Source organism: Elephas maximus, chromosome 1, assembly GCF_024166365.1.
Source record: "Elephas maximus indicus isolate mEleMax1 chromosome 1, mEleMax1 primary haplotype, whole genome shotgun sequence".
NCBI classification, from domain to species: domain Eukaryota; kingdom Metazoa; phylum Chordata; class Mammalia; order Proboscidea; family Elephantidae; genus Elephas; species Elephas maximus.
The window spans coordinates 80399542-80417149 of NC_064819.1; the positions used below are offsets into that span (position 1 = coordinate 80399542).

The 17608-nt window shown below is 41.8% G+C and overlaps 4 non-coding genes and 1 pseudogene across 4 annotated transcripts; 3 read left to right on the forward strand and 2 right to left on the reverse strand.

Annotated features, from left to right (window-relative positions):
• The window catches only part of LOC126062099 (etoposide-induced protein 2.4 homolog), a 268050-nt pseudogene that overhangs the window by 105057 nt on the left and 145385 nt on the right, over window positions 1–17608 (forward strand).
• On the forward strand, window positions 1565–1636 carry TRNAA-AGC (transfer RNA alanine (anticodon AGC)). Its single transcript has one exon. It is a non-coding gene; the product is annotated as a tRNA-Ala (tRNA).
• Window positions 3824–3905, reverse strand: TRNAS-AGA (transfer RNA serine (anticodon AGA)). The gene has a single exon. It is a non-coding gene; the product is annotated as a tRNA-Ser (tRNA).
• TRNAF-GAA (transfer RNA phenylalanine (anticodon GAA)) lies at window positions 9875–9947 on the reverse strand. The gene has a single exon. It is a non-coding gene; the product is annotated as a tRNA-Phe (tRNA).
• Window positions 12407–12479, forward strand: TRNAF-GAA (transfer RNA phenylalanine (anticodon GAA)). The gene has a single exon. It is a non-coding gene; the product is annotated as a tRNA-Phe (tRNA).

A 17608-nucleotide genomic window follows, 5' to 3' on the forward strand; every position in this document is an offset into this window, starting at 1 on the left:
CATCACTCTAGAGGCAAAGCTTTTCCCTTGGTTTTCAATGAATACTCTTAAAAAAAAAAAAAAATTCTTAGGGAGCGCCAAATCTGCAAATTACAGTGGACTCTCTTCAGGCTCGACCTCTGTGCAGAGACCCTGTCCTTAACAGCCACATGCTTTATAAAAACCTGAAGTAAGAGAGCTTTGTACCATTCTAGTCTCAAACTCACCGTGCTTATCAAACATTAACATGAATTTGCACCTTAAATTCATAAGTATCCTAAATAAATGAAGTCCCAAATCAAGCTCCTTCTCCCCCCTTTCTAACTCTATTCAATGCCCCCAAAGAAAAAGACAAGACGCTTTGAAAGGACTTTAGCCTCTCCCTTCCCGAGGGCCTACAAAAAACACAGTAAAGACCAGAACTTGGTCACTTCCCACCTGCGCGCCGATACCTATCCTACCGTTCTTAGTGACCCATTTTCAAACCCTATTCCTCTTCTCTCTGCCGTCTACTACCCTGCTGCTGCTTCTCTCCTCCGCACAGCATCCTCCTTTCCTTCGCGGTAAAACTCGCCCCTCTCTCCTATTCACCCACTCGCTCGCGCCCCATCCTCCTCGCAGTTCAGTTCCCAGACAGGTGTCTTTCTAATACAGTAGTAACTTAAACAGTAGATTCCGGGCACCCGTCCCTTCCATCCGTGAAGATTTGGATTTTCTCCATCATATCTGGATTAACAGTCACACCACGTATTTCCTTAACTTGGGAAGCGTCTACTTTTCGCGCCTTCAAAAAAAAAAAAAAAAACCCCATTGCGGTCTAGTCGATTCGGACTCTTGGAGACCTTATAGATTTGCGGAGTTCTGCAGGCGTGGGGAAAGTTTATAAAGAGTGAATTTGTTTTGAAGGTTGTGCCTAGCCTATAAGGCGTTTCTCCTATGCTTTCTTCATTAAGGAAATAATTTGGTCTAAAAGAGACATTTTAACAACAGAGGCCTTTTCTCCTCCATTCTGACTTCCGCCTCTTAAAAAGCAGCGGTACAGCATCGCGGAGGCAAAGTTTCGCCACGTTTCCAAATCCAGGGGCTGGACGCAGCCCTTTGCATGAGCTTGACTATGAAACATGTACTTGTCGCTCTTCGATTCCGTAAGGTACTGTGAGTTAATGAACCTCTAGTCTTATCTCCCCACCTGGTTCTTGATTCCCTCGCAGAGTCCACAAGACTCATCTTTGTATTCTCCTATCTTTTATGTCTTTCTGCAAGCTTCACAGACAGAGATTTTTCAAAAAGAAAATCAGACAACAGAACGTTCAGTCCGGGGACTCTCCCTCGTGGTGGACTGCAACTGACACTCAGGCAGTTAAAAGCAGTCCTTGAAGAAGCCAGTGGCTGCTGGGAGATCTCAGGGTCATTTGGTCCGGAATGTGTTTCCCGCTTCTCGTGGCAGGCTGCGAGGCAGGATCCAACCCAGGAACAGAACAACTGAACACAGTAAGTTTTGCTCTGTGAAAACGTAAGATTTAAACCGCCTGCAGACAATTGTGTAAATCAGCATTACATAACAGCCTCACACCTGGCTTAACAAGGGGGTGTAGCTCAGTGGTAGAGCGCGTGCTTAGCATGCACGAGGCCCTGGGTTCGATCCCCAGCACCTCCATCTGGATGCCTTTTTTTCCTTACCGACTCACAGGTGAACATTGGCACGTTTTTATATTTTCAGACTTTTCCCACTTTTCTCTTTGTGAATATCTTTACTTTTTTTTTTCCCTACTATCAGACAGGGTAAATCGCTTTATACTTACTTGGACCACGGTCCTTGACACTCTTTGAGCCACCCAACTGGGCCGCTTAAGCACAATAAAGACAGGAACGAATTGGAGGAAAACAAAGTGCTCACACCCCGGGTCTGCTCATGGCGAAGCAACATTCCACCACGTCATAGAAGGCTTCTTCTCCTTTCTGCAAGTTTTCATTGTTATTAAGAGGCAGGGAAGAAAAGCACAAACTGCATTTTCCCTCCTCTCTTAGCATATCAATTACACTTCATTTTAAAATTTGGCTAGTGTTTGCCCTAGAGTTTACAATATATTTCTACAACTAATCTACTTCCAAATAACACTGTATCACCTCACTAGCAAAACAGATACCTAATAACAGAGTATTCTGGATTCTTCCCTCCCAACACTTGTAGCACTTATCCTAAGCTATAAGCAACCAATATAAAATTGCTATTATTACCTGAGCCTGGTAGCATAATGTTTGAGGGCGAGGCTGCCAACCAAGAATTCACCATCCGCTCCTTGGAAATCCTGTGGGGCGGTTTTACTCTGTCCTATTACCTGGTATGAGTTGGAATGGACTCGACAGCAGTGGGTTTGGCTTTTTTTTAATTATTATTATTTTAAATAAATTGTTACCTGTTGTCAGTTACAAAGAAGAAAAACAAGACACGCAAAATGTCAGTTAACATTTCATGGAAAACTTCAAACCCCCAAAACTGATCACCGTTGAGTGGATTCCAATTCATAGCGACCCTATAGGACAGAGCAGAACCGCACCACAGAGATTCCAAGGAGCACCTGGTGGATTTGAAATCCCAACTTTTAGTTAACAGCCATATAGCACTTAACCACTATGGAACCAGGATTTCCATGGATGACCTCAGGAAAGTGTAAATAAAACAGAGGATGAAAAAAATATATATCTGCACAACGTAATTGGAATTGAAAAAAATCAGTAAAAATTGCACCGAGAGATGATATAGATATTAATGTAACTTTCTTCACATACTTCCCTGTTGGATAAATGTAGACTGGAACCTGTGAGTGCCGGACTTGACGAGACTGCCTTGTTTTTCATTTTTGGTTTCGCAGGTTTACTGCCCTTGACAGTCTTACCACTTTTCTATTGCTCCTTTTAGCGGAAAACATTTACTTTTTCTTTTTATGACGGGTTTTGGCCTTACACAGGTTCCGAGATTTGCAGGTTTAGCTGTGCTATACTCAGTTCTATTAGAATTCCAGCGCCTTGGGATGTAACTGTTAGGGATCATAGTAATTTTGGAAAACTAGACACCACTACCAAAACCCAGAATTGAAACACAGAGCCCCAGATTCTCAGGCTAACGCTCTCCCAACCAAGCTATTTCAGCTGCCTGAAAGTACCTGTTTTGGCCACTCTTTCAAATATTACTTAACTTTTTATTTGCAAGGCCCTTGTGTTTATAAATACCTAATCTTAACGTATCAGTATTATCCACTCACTCACCAAAATTATATGAGCTCCTTTGCTGTCCATGTCTAAAAATAAATTTCGTTATTTTGAGACAGTGATGGTTTGGTAGAGCAGGAGGAGGGCGACAAAGGGGAGGAATAGGTAAAACGGGAAGAAGCTTTTCTGCTTGTTCACCTCCTGCGGCTCCATTTTATCAACAGTACGTAGCTCACGCCCTTGCTTCGGCTCTATGCTCGGGGCTCTCGTATGCCTCAGGACACTACCTGGCCTTCTCAGTACAATTTTTACAAATAACCCAGATGGAGTCCTTCATTCCCCTGGCAAGGTCCTGGAGAAAGGTTTTGACACTGTCGGCCATTTCTTCACCGTTCAAACTATCAACTACACGGGAGTGAGAAGTGCCTCAAAAATCTCTCATCATAGGCCAGGCAGCTCCGTGGAGGAGCTCGGCTCTTTCGGGCTAGGGTGCCACAAGTGGCATTAAAAAAAAAAAGGAAAAAGTGACATCAACTCCGACTCCTACCGAACCCTATTGGTCAGAGGAGAATCGCAGCTTTCGGTATCCAAGAAAACACGCCTAACCAACTCAGCGCCAAGAGACCAAACAGTACGTAGTCGGCAGGATTCGAACCTGCGCGGGGAAACCCCAATGGATTTCTAGTCCATCGCCTTAACCACTCGGCCACGACTACAGCTGGCCGCAATTACTTTCCATAGTGCCTTTCGTCCCCGCCCCCACCCCCGACGCCTATTCCCCTGCCGCCCACACCCCCCAGCCCTCTCCGCCTGGAATCTGACCCGTACGCCTCCAAGTCACTCTCTCAGCTGGTCTGGTGGGGTGCAACAACTGGACGTCATTAATTACAAAGAAAATGCAAACTAAAAACAATGAAATAATACTCCCCTTCACCAAAATGGCTTCAGATAAAAGAACTGAAAATATCAACTCTTGTTGATAATACGGAACAACTGAAACTTTCACACATTTCTGATGACACTGACAACTGACACATTCACACTTGTACACTATTTGGAAATAGTGCCTAAAGCTATATACGTGTGTGTGTACATATATATATATATATATATATATATATATATATATACTTACTATAACCCTGAAACTCCACGGGTGCATTTAGACTCATGAAAAATGAATGAGTATTGCTCTTGGAAGAAATGTACAAAAATGTTCTTAGCTACATTAGTTGTTTTATATGTACATCTAAAGTGAAATGAATGAAAAATCGTGATGTGCAGTATAATACAGTGGAATATGACGACAATACAAAGGAACTACTAGTACTAGAAACAAAGTGGATGGAGCCAATAAAAAACATATTACATGAAAGAAGCTATTCTCAAATGGGCACATATTGTATGATTCCGTTTATAGTACATCAAACTACAGGATCAGAAAATGGGAATTGATTGAGAGAGATACAAGAGAGCTTCTGAGAGCTGAGAAGTTCTGTATCTTAGTCTGGATGTTGGTTATAGGAGATATACATATGTAATAGCTCCTCAAGCTGAATAATTAAGTTTTATGCATTTTACTCCATGAACTAAAACCCAATTTAAACAAAAAAAGTAAAAGAAGGATTTCCTTGGATGTCTTTCTTCTCACCTGCAGTACATCCTGTCTCTTCATTAGTGCTGTTCAAAATGTAGTCTGCAGATTGGTGCCTTCCAAGAACTGTGTTTTGCATGTCTGTGGGCATTAGAAACTTTTGCATCAATTTGGCTGATCCAGGATGTTGAACACCTCTTATTAAACAAAGTAGAAATAATTTTTGGAACTGGGTGAGTGGAATGTGGTGGTGGCCACTTAATTGTCAAGCATCACAACTGTGTTGCCACTTATGATCTTCTAAGATTGATTTGATACCTAGAACCCAAGAGAGTATACAAATCTGAGGAAATATTATAATTTACTTTTATACTTTATTATTTTAAAATGATATTAATCTTAAGGCTGCTTTCTGTATTTATAATTTATCATTATTAGCAAAAATAAAATAAACAGACTAGCCAGGTGTCTTTGAGGTGATTCTGATGAATGGTGACTCCATGTGCCTCAGAGTACAATTGTGCTCCACAGGGCTTTCAGTGGCTGATTTTTTCAGATGCAGATGGTCCAGCCTTTCTTCCCAGGGCTCTGGGTGGATTCCAACATCCAACTCTATGGTTATCACCCCAAATGTGTTAACGATTTGCACCACTCAGGGACTCTATTAGCTAAACAGGGAAGTAAAATTAATATTATTTATTTGTTACTCTAATTTACATGTGGGAAACAAGGTTAAGGAAGCTAGAGAAGCCAGAAAACAAGTAGGGTATGTGCCAGAGAGTAGTGGTCTAAAAACAGGTCTCTGGCGTGACTGAAAAAATATAGAACAGAAAATAAAGAAGAAACACTCCGTTCGGTGACAGCTCGTCTGTCAGAATCGGCCTCTCTGGAATGAATGAGGAAGTTGCAGTAGCTGAAGACCACCTGCAAAGTGAATTAAAAAAAAAGTCCTCCCCGCCCCCCGCCCCGTGTGTCTAGTTCGATTCTCAAACCCCGGTCTCCAATGAGCAAAGCAGCCTAAGCTATCTGCTTTAACCACGTTTTGTTGCGACCGTCAATTCGGATGTAAGATTTTAAAGTATTTCCTCCAAAAAATATTTTAGATTCTTTTACAAATTCTCCCTGGCGTGAGGTCCAAGACTTCGCAGTTCAGAGGAAAAAATTCATCTACCTCCCGTTTCGCCCAGCTCTCCAGTTGGCCTGAACGAGCCTTGGCCTCTGCTGGGTAGATGTTACGCTGGGCGTGTCCGGGAAGGGAAGAAATTATCAAGTGGTATGGTCAATAAAGGTATTAACTTAATACAGAGATTAAAAATGGCATGTATGGGGCTGAGCACTGTAGAGGGCGCGCGTGAGTCTGAATTTTTGCTTGAAATTTCGGATGTCGTTGTAATTGACGTCCTGCTTGAGCGGAACTCGCAGTGATTTCGCGATTTTTGTGCGTAGATATGGTGGGAGCGGTGTTTAGAGCAGAAGTGGGATGGGCAGTCAGCTTTCACATTTAAGCACCACTGCGACTGGGAAGTTTACTAGGCGTTGCTTCAAATGTAAATAATAAGAAAGAAAGTTCTTAGTTTGCTCCACTTATTTCTGTTAAATAAAACCTATTGAAGCCCAACTTTTTCCTGAAGAAATTCTCTCTGGCTCCTCTACACTTCACTTTCTGCCCGTAGCTCAAATGGACTCTAAAGAGGAGACTGCGACCACAGAAATTCAGAGACTCAGTACAATACGTACTATCTACATTGTACTCAGCCACCTTTTCCTCAGTCCTAGTCCAGGAGCAGAGGAAACATAGATTCGTCTCTGGCATTTCAAGTAGGTGATCTCAAAACTAGTTGAGAGATGGCCTGTGACAGACTGATAGAAGGTGGATAGTTACAGTTTTTGGAGAGAAGAGAAAAGGGGACGATCCATTATAAAAGTCCTCCAGGTCTTTGGCTTCTCACTTCCTCTACTACAACTTATCTGCCCCCACCTAAAGAGAACTAGACTTTTCCTTGCCTTCAAGCCTTCCTCTGCAAGATCCTTCTAAAAGATTTTCTCCTAGTTTAAGTCAAAACACAAAAATGCTTTTAGTTCATATTCTGAATTGTATGATCAAATCCACATTGATTCATCACGACTGTTATTATTATTCTCAGGATCAATAGTTGAAAATATTTACAGGGAAATGCAGAATCGTTCCACAAGGATGTGGCAACTGACCCGAAACAACGTAGACTTCACCCAAGGTCTTTGGGTTAATGTGTCAGTGCTCTCCTCTTTTGACCCATCAGCATTTAGGATTTGTGCTCCATTTCTTCTTTGACAACCTCTTCAAGTGATGAAACTGGCCCAAACACCCAGAGAGTGAGTTCAGGACAGATGGACAAAGACGTTGCTATGCACTTTGATGACTTCTACCTTCTCGATATCCTCCATGTGCGTGAATGAGAGGTAGACGAGACTTGGTGTTGAGTCTTTGCCTCCTCAGCATAAACCTGGGTGAAACATCTATTTCTCTACATTTTAGAACATGCCAGAGAAGGAGATGAGACAAAGAAGTGGCTCTCTTCTTTGGCAGGAATGAATTCTTCTACACCTGACATTATTTGAGAGTCCTGGGTTCTCCATCCCAGAGAAGGAACATTGATTTTTCCCAAGCATTAGAGCAGGTTTTTCTTCTTTCAGATTCTCTAGCCTCTTAACACTCAACTTTCCCCCAAACCCTCTTAAACGGACTGCTGAGTCTTTGGGCCGTGCAGATGGTGGTCCATATATCAGTGACTGTTGAGAGATCTTGGAGAGGATATGTGGATAATAGAAAAGACAACAAACAACTTCTACGTGAGCACCATTGTCCCAACAAGTTAGTTAAGAAAGAAACATCAAGGCCAAAAAACTCAACTTAAGAATGAAGTAAGTTTCTGAGAGTCAGAAGATCTTTGGGCATGCTTTTGGAGGCAAGAAAAATGAACCAAAGGCTTCCTGCATGCTAAGCATGCACTCTACCACTGAGGTATGGCCCCAAGTAAGCGTACGTTTTCAGAGGAATCTTCATGACTATTCTCCGAGCTTTTGAGGACTAAGTCAAGATAAAATCACTTTATGTTCAATTCTGCTGTTTCCAAACTCCCTACACTGCTCTCTCAGACACAGACACACCTAGAGAAGGATACTTCAGTGCTGGAAAAAGAAAAGAATTGTTCCTGGTCAATGGTCTTTCACCAGATTGCCCGGAGCCTGCTTTCATTCCATCACTTGGGTGAATCCCAGGATATAACATTCTCTTGGAAATTGTCTGAATGTAACTTTCTATTCTTTTGACTCTTGGAAACATATTAATGTTTTACAGAGGCAAATATGTAAATAAAATTAACTCAGATGTTTGTGAAAATACTTTAAAATTAAATAAAAACAGAAACAAATAAATCGAATGATTTCAAAAGAATAACTTATCCACATTGGAGAAAAAAGAGAACAGATTCAAATAAATGTTTTCCATAGTGCCTAGTCTTCTTTGTAAGACAAAAAGGATGACAAGCAAATTAAACTCTACATAGTGCCTTTTTTTTTTTTTTTTTAAATAACTCTATGGGTGCACAGGAAACCCTGGTGGTGTCATGGTTAAGTGCTACAGCTGCTAACCAAGAGGCCGGCAGTTCAAGTCCGCCAGGTGCTCCTTGGATACTCTATGGGGCAGTTCTACTCTGTCCTATAGGGTCGCTATGAGTCGGAATCGACTCGACGGCAGTGGTTTTTTTTTTTTTTTTTTTTTTTTGGTATGGGTGCACCAGTTCTGATATTATTTCAGGTAAATTTTAGGCTTGAGAAAATAAGTACACATATTGAGGTTGTTGGAAACCAGGGATCTCACTGTGGGAGATAGAAGGAAAACAGGAAATTGGAATGGGGGAAGGTAAGAAATTCCCTCTGAGTGCTGGATAAGTATTCCTCCCTTTTCTTCGAATCCATTCCAACTCATGAATGGCGACCCCATGTGCTACAAGAGCAGAAGTGCTCCATAAGGTTCTTTGGCTGTAATCTGTTAAGGACCTGTCCTGGTGGTTAAGCGCTGGACTGCTAACCGAAAGGTCGGCTGTTGGAACCCACCCGTGGCTATGCGGGAGAAAAAAGGTAGTCAGTCTAAGGGGAAAGAGTACAGCTGTGAGTTGGTCGGCATCGACTCCACCGCAATGCTTTTGGGTTTTGCGGTTAATCGTTACGGATGACCAGGAGCACAACTGCACTTGACTAGCTAACCTAAAGATGGGTGGTTCTAGCGGAAGGAAAGGCCTGGCCATCTGCTTCATTAAGGTTACGGCCCACAAACGGGGTCACCACATGGGGTCAACACGAGTCAGAATCCTCTGGAGAGCAACCAACAACCATTTTTAAGGAAGCGGATTGCCAGGACTTTTTCCCACAGTGCTGCTGGGTAAGTCCCACCGCCAACCTTTCGTCTGCCATTAAGTTAGCAAGCGCAACCATTTGCGCCACGCTGGAACCTTCCTCTTAGAGTGTAGTGATTCGTTTTCAACAGGATTTTTAAACATTCCTTGTGATGAAAAACATCCCCTTGCCGCACCATCCCCACACACATAATGCGTAATATCAGAACAGAAATAAATCGCAAGTGCAACAGCATGTAGCATATGGAAATCCCTTACTCCATCAGTTCCTAGGTTTACTCCTTAAATTTCAGTTCCCTATTTTTTTCATTTTAAATAAAATATGCAAAACGTCGATTAACACTTCATCGAAGGCCTCAAATCAAACCCATTGCCTTCCAGTCGATTCCGACTCATAGCGACCCTATAGGACAGGGTACAAGTGCCCTATACAGTTTCCAAGGCTGTAAATCTTTTCCGAAGCTGACCGCCGCCACGTCTTTCTCTACCTGAGCTGTGGGTTCGTTGCAACCGCCGACCTTTTGTTAGTAGCCGAAAGCTTAACGACTGCCCCACGAAGGCTCCTGGACAGATAGAGGTTTTTGTTTTTTTTCGATAGTCTTGCGTTGGATAGTTGTGCTATTCGGTTGTCTTCGAACTCAAAGTCTTGGAATGTGAATCTTTTTTAACAAAGTAATTATGCAAAATTGAAGCCAGTTGCCGAAACCCGGGATTGAACCAGGGACCTTTAGATCTTCAGTCTAACGCTCTCCCAACTGAGCTATTTCGGCTCCGCAGAAAGCTGGCTTTAGTGGTTCCTAGGAAAATATTTTCACGGCTGCTACGTTTTCAAGTATTTAGTCTTAATTTATTCTACTTTATGCACTTGCTCAGTTATAATTACAGAGGCTCCACTACCGTCCATGTCTAAAAATGAGATCCAATTTTCAGAGACCTTGGATGGATTGGTAGAGGACGTAGAAGGCGACAAAGAGGAGGAATACGTAAAACGGGGCGATGCTTTTCTGCTTGGTAACCTCTGATTATTCCACGCTCCAAACGTTGCTACGAGAACTAAGAGAATTTCAAATGAAACGATAGAGTCTGTTCTTTTTCTCTTCTTTCAGTCTTTTTCTGTCCTGCTTGTCAAAGACACTGGAAAAGGGAATAGAGGATTAGTGAGCATGTTAACGTAGTGGCGGTTCCTGGCTTCGAATAGAGGAAATCCTGAGCAAGCCAATTCTGTTTTCTCTATTTCCAGCCTTTTTCCTTGTCTTCCTTGTGCTGACACAGGCGCCCTGGGTGGTGAGGAGACAGGGAGAATAAATGGGGAAACATTTCAAAGCAAACCATCGGATAATATGTTTAATACCTATGAGCACACAAAACGTGTTTTGAAAAGGAGAAAAGTACTTAACTGCTGGAAATCGTAAAAAGCAGATGAGTGTGCCTGGTTTCGAATCTTCTCAAGGAAAAGACACTCTCCCATTGAACCACACCTCTCTCAGGACAGAAACATCATGAAGATCCTTCTTGAAATATTAGCCATATTGCTAAGGGATTTTTGGCAGATCTGATAGTGGACCAGAGGGAAAGTTCACTGTTTCAGATTTCACTGTTTCTAAACCTCTACACTACACCAGGAAATATGTAAACAGGTTGCAGACAAAAAAACCATGTTCTACTCCTAGGATATTCCACCCCATCATCCTCCTCTTCCCAGGTCTCCTCTGTAGTAAACTAACTGCCTTGGCCATTTTTTCCTGCATACACCAGGAAAGATGTATAATGGAACTCTCTCTTGTTTTTTCAACTTGTCTCTTTATCCACTTTTTCTTTTTTTTTTTTTTTTCACTTCTTGCAAAGTTTTTCAAGCCCCCTTCTCCTTAGGAAGAGGTGATTAACCACAGTCTAGGAGAAGATATTTCAATACTTACATCTGACAAAGGACCCTTATGTAGAACATATGAACCCCTGTGAAACACCAAAAAGACTGAAACACAATGAGAAAGAGTAAATACTAAACATATACTTCATTAAAGAAGAATATACTTGAACACAAGTTTAAAAAAACAATGAAATAACACTACCTTTCACCAAAAAAAACAAAAAACAAACAAACAAAAAAAAACTCACCTCTGCTTTACCAGGCATGATGTTCTCCAGGGACTGGTCCCTCCTGATAACTTGTCCAAAGTATGTGAGACCAAGTCTCCCCCATCCTCCCTTCTAAGGAACATTTTTGTTGTACTTCTTCCAAGACAGATTTGTTCATTCTTTTAGCATACAACAGTATACTCAATATTCTTTGCCAACATCACAACTCAAAGGCGTCAATTCTATTTCGGGCTTTCTTATTCATTGTCCAACTTTTGGCATGCATATGAGGCAACTGAAAACACCATGTCTTGGGTCAGTCACACCTTAGTCCTTGAAGTGACATTTTTTTTTAAAACACTTAACAGAGGTCTTTTGCAGCAGATTTGCCCAGTGCAATTTGTCTCTTGATTTCTTGACTGTTGCTTCCATGGATGTTGATTCCGAATTCAAGTAAAATGAAATCCGTGATGACTTCAATCTTTTCTCTGTTTATCATGATGTTACTTATTGGACCAGTTGTGAGAATTTTTTTATTCTTTGTGTTGAGGTGTAATCCATACGATGGCTGTGGTCTTTGATCTTCATCCTTAAGTGCTTCAAGCTCTCTTCACTTTCACCAAGCAAGGTTGTGTCATCTGCACATTGCAGGTTTGTAATGAATCTTCCTCCAATCTTGGTGCTGTATTCTTCTTAATATGTCTAGCTGCTTGGGTTATTTGCTCAGCATATAGATTGAATAATATGGTGAAATGATACAACTCTGATGCACACCTTTGCTCATTTTAAACCAGTCAGTACTCCCTTGTTCTCTTGGAACAACTGCCTCTTGATCCCATTCTTTGCAATGTTACTCATACTTTGTGACGATCCACACGGTTGAATGCCTTTGCATAGTCAATAAAACACAGGTAAACCTATTTCTGGTATTCTCTGCCTTCAGCCAGAATTCATGTGACAGCAACAATGATATCCCTCATTCCACGTCCTCTTCTGAATCCGGCTTGTATTTCTGGCAGTTATCTGTCGATGTACTGCATTGGCTTTCGAATGATCTTCAGCAAAATTTTGTGTGTGATATTAATGATACAGTTCGAAATTAATAGCTATGTAAATATTTTCATAGGGACCACTAAAGCCAGCTTTCCGCGGAGCCGAAATAGCTCAGTTGGGAGAGCGTTAGACTGAAGATCTAAAGGTCCCTGGTTCAATCCCGGGTTTCGGCAACTGGCTTCAATTTTGCATAATTACTTTGTTAAAAAAGATTCACATTCCAAGACTTTGAGTTCGAAGACAACCGAATAGCACAACTATCCAACGCAAGACTATCGAAAAAAAACAAAAACCTCTATCTGTCCAGGAGCCTTCGTGGGGCAGTCGTTAAGCTTTCGGCTACTAACAAAAGGTCGGCGGTTGCAACGAACCCACAGCTCAGGTAGAGAAAGACGTGGCGGCGGTCAGCTTCGGAAAAGATTTACAGCCTTGGAAACTGTATAGGGCACTTGTACCCTGTCCTATAGGGTCGCTATGAGTCGGAATCGACTGGAAGGCAATGGGTTTGATTTGAGGCCTTCGATGAAGTGTTAATCGACGTTTTGCATATTTTATTTAAAATGAAAAAAATAGGGAACTGAAATTTAAGGAGTAAACCTAGGAACTGATGGAGTAAGGGATTTCCATATGCTACATGCTGTTGCACTTGCGATTTATTTCTGTTCTGATATTACGCATTATGTGTGTGGGGACGGTGCGGCAAGGGGATGTTTTTCATCACAAGGAATGTTTAAAAATCCTGTTGAAAACGAATCACTACACTCTAAGAGGAAGGTTCCAGCGTGGCGCAAATGGTTGCGCTTGCTAACTTAATGGCAGACGAAAGGTTGGCGGTGGGACTTACCCAGCAGCACTGTGGGAAAAAGTCCTGGCAATCCGCTTCCTTAAAAATGGTTGTTGGTTGCTCTCCAGAGGATTCTGACTCGTGTTGACCCCATGTGGTGACCCCGTTTGTGGGCCGTAACCTTAATGAAGCAGATGGCCAGGCCTTTCCTTCCGCTAGAACCACCCATCTTTAGGTTAGCTAGTCAAGTGCAGTTGTGCTCCTGGTCATCCGTAACGATTAACCGCAAAATCCAAAAGCATTGCGGTGGAGTCGATGCCGACCAACTCACAGCTGTACTCTTTCCCCTTAGACTGACTACCTTTTTTCTCCCGCATAGCCACGGGTGGGTTCCAACAGCCGACCTTTCGGTTAGCAGTCCAGCGCTTAACCACCAGGACAGGTCCTTAACAGATTACAGCCAAAGAACCTTATGGAGCACTTCTGCTCTTGTAGCACATGGGGTCGCCATTCATGAGTTGGAATGGATTCGAAGAAAAGGGAGGAATACTTATCCAGCACTCAGAGGGAATTTCTTACCTTCCCCCATTCCAATTTCCTGTTTTCCTTCTATCTCCCACAGTGAGATCCCTGGTTTCCAACAACCTCAATATGTGTACTTATTTTCTCAAGCCTAAAATTTACCTGAAATAATATCAGAACTGGTGCACCCATACCAAAAAAAAAAAAAAAAAAAACCACTGCCGTCGAGTCGATTCCGACTCATAGCGACCCTATAGGACAGAGTAGAACTGCCCCATAGAGTATCCAAGGAGCACCTGGCGGACTTGAACTGCCGGCCTCTTGGTTAGCAGCTGTAGCACTTAACCATGACACCACCAGGGTTTCCTGTGCACCCATAGAGTTATTTAAAAAAAAAAAAAAAAAAGGCACTATGTAGAGTTTAATTTGCTTGTCATCCTTTTTGTCTTACAAAGAAGACTAGGCACTATGGAAAACATTTATTTGAATCTGTTCTCTTTTTTCTCCAATGTGGATAAGTTATTCTTTTGAAATCATTCGATTTATTTGTTTCTGTTTTTATTTAATTTTAAAGTATTTTCACAAACATCTGAGTTAATTTTATTTACATATTTGCCTCTGTAAAACATTAATATGTTTCCAAGAGTCAAAAGAATAGAAAGTTACATTCAGACAATTTCCAAGAGAATGTTATATCCTGGGATTCACCCAAGTGATGGAATGAAAGCAGGCTCCGGGCAATCTGGTGAAAGACCATTGACCAGGAACAATTCTTTTCTTTTTCCAGCACTGAAGTATCCTTCTCTAGGTGTGTCTGTGTCTGAGAGAGCAGTGTAGGGAGTTTGGAAACAGCAGAATTGAACATAAAGTGATTTTATCTTGACTTAGTCCTCAAAAGCTCGGAGAATAGTCATGAAGATTCCTCTGAAAACGTACGCTTACTTGGGGCCATACCTCAGTGGTAGAGTGCATGCTTAGCATGCAGGAAGCCTTTGGTTCATTTTTCTTGCCTCCAAAAGCATGCCCAAAGATCTTCTGACTCTCAGAAACTTACTTCATTCTTAAGTTGAGTTTTTTGGCCTTGATGTTTCTTTCTTAACTAACTTGTTGGGACAATGGTGCTCACGTAGAAGTTGTTTGTTGTCTTTTCTATTATCCACATATCCTCTCCAAGATCTCTCAACAGTCACTGATATATGGACCACCATCTGCACGGCCCAAAGACTCAGCAGTCCGTTTAAGAGGGTTTGGGGGAAAGTTGAGTGTTAAGAGGCTAGAGAATCTGAAAGAAGAAAAACCTGCTCTAATGCTTGGGAAAAATCAATGTTCCTTCTCTGGGATGGAGAACCCAGGACTCTCAAATAATGTCAGGTGTAGAAGAATTCATTCCTGCCAAAGAAGAGAGCCACTTCTTTGTCTCATCTCCTTCTCTGGCATGTTCTAAAATGTAGAGAAATAGATGTTTCACCCAGGTTTATGCTGAGGAGGCAAAGACTCAACACCAAGTCTCGTCTACCTCTCATTCACGCACATGGAGGATATCGAGAAGGTAGAAGTCATCAAAGTGCATAGCAACGTCTTTGTCCATCTGTCCTGAACTCACTCTCTGGGTGTTTGGGCCAGTTTCATCACTTGAAGAGGTTGTCAAAGAAGAAATGGAGCACAAATCCTAAATGCTGATGGGTCAAAAGAGGAGAGCACTGACACATTAACCCAAAGACCTTGGGTGAAGTCTACGTTGTTTCGGGTCAGTTGCCACATCCTTGTGGAACGATTCTGCATTTCCCTGTAAATATTTTCAACTATTGATCCTGAGAATAATAATAACAGTCGTGATGAATCAATGTGGATTTGATCATACAATTCAGAATATGAACTAAAAGCATTTTTGTGTTTTGACTTAAACTAGGAGAAAATCTTTTAGAAGGATCTTGCAGAGGAAGGCTTGAAGGCAAGGAAAAGTCTAGTTCTCTTTAGGAGGGGGCAGATAAGTTGTAGTAGAGGAAGTGAGAAGCCAAAGACCTGGAGGACTTTTATAATGGATCGTCCCCTTTTCTCTTCTCTCCAAAAACTGTAACTATCCACCTTCTATCAGTCTGTCACAGGCCATCTCTCAACTAGTTTTGAGATCACCTACTTGAAATGCCAGAGACGAATCTATGTTTCCTCTGCTCCTGGACTAGGACTGAGGAAAAGGTGGCTGAGTACAATGTAGATAGTACGTATTGTACTGAGTCTCTGAATTTCTGTGGTCGCAGTCTCCTCTTTAGAGTCCATTTGAGCTACGGGCAGAAAGTGAAGTGTAGAGGAGCCAGAGAGAATTTCTTCAGGAAAAAGTTGGGCTTCAATAGGTTTTATTTAACAGAAATAAGTGGAGCAAACTAAGAACTTTCTTTCTTATTATTTACATTTGAAGCAACGCCTAGTAAACTTCCCAGTCGCAGTGGTGCTTAAATGTGAAAGCTGACTGCCCATCCCACTTCTGCTCTAAACACCGCTCCCACCATATCTACGCACAAAAATCGCGAAATCACTGCGAGTTCCGCTCAAGCAGGACGTCAATTACAACGACATCCGAAATTTCAAGCAAAAATTCAGACTCACGCGCGCCCTCTACAGTGCTCAGCCCCATACATGCCATTTTTAATCTCTGTATTAAGTTAATACCTTTATTGACCATACCACTTGATAATTTCTTCCCTTCCCGGACACGCCCAGCGTAACATCTACCCAGCAGAGGCCAAGGCTCGTTCAGGCCAACTGGAGAGCTGGGCGAAACGGGAGGTAGATGAATTTTTTCCTCTGAACTGCGAAGTCTTGGACCTCACGCCAGGGAGAATTTGTAAAAGAATCTAAAATATTTTTTGGAGGAAATACTTTAAAATCTTACATCCGAATTGACGGTCGCAACAAAACGTGGTTAAAGCAGATAGCTTAGGCTGCTTTGCTCATTGGAGACCGGGGTTTGAGAATCGAACTAGACACACGGGGCGGGGGGCGGGGAGGACTTTTTTTTTAATTCACTTTGCAGGTGGTCTTCAGCTACTGCAACTTCCTCATTCATTCCAGAGAGGCCGATTCTGACAGACGAGCTGTCACCGAACGGAGTGTTTCTTCTTTATTTTCTGTTCTATATTTTTTCAGTCACGCCAGAGACCTGTTTTTAGACCACTACTCTCTGGCACATACCCTACTTGTTTTCTGGCTTCTCTAGCTTCCTTAACCTTGTTTCCCACATGTAAATTAGAGTAACAAATAAATAATATTAATTTTACTTCCCTGTTTAGCTAATAGAGTCCCTGAGTGGTGCAAATCGTTAACACATTTGGGGTGATAACCATAGAGTTGGATGTTGGAATCCACCCAGAGCCCTGGGAAGAAAGGCTGGACCATCTGCATCTGAAAAAATCAGCCACTGAAAGCCCTGTGGAGCACAATTGTACTCTGAGGCACATGGAGTCACCATTCATCAGAATCACCTCAAAGACACCTGGCTAGTCTGTTTATTTTATTTTTGCTAATAATGATAAATTATAAATACAGAAAGCAGCCTTAAGATTAATATCATTTTAAAATAATAAAGTATAAAAGTAAATTATAATATTTCCTCAGATTTGTATACTCTCTTGGGTTCTAGGTATCAAATCAATCTTAGAAGATCATAAGTGGCAACACAGTTGTGATGCTTGACAATTAAGTGGCCACCACCACATTCCACTCACCCAGTTCCAAAAATTATTTCTACTTTGTTTAATAAGAGGTGTTCAACATCCTGGATCAGCCAAATTGATGCAAAAGTTTCTAATGCCCACAGACATGCAAAACACAGTTCTTGGAAGGCACCAATCTGCAGACTACATTTTGAACAGCACTAATGAAGAGACAGGATGTACTGCAGGTGAGAAGAAAGACATCCAAGGAAATCCTTCTTTTACTTTTTTTGTTTAAATTGGGTTTTAGTTCATGGAGTAAAATGCATAAAACTTAATTATTCAG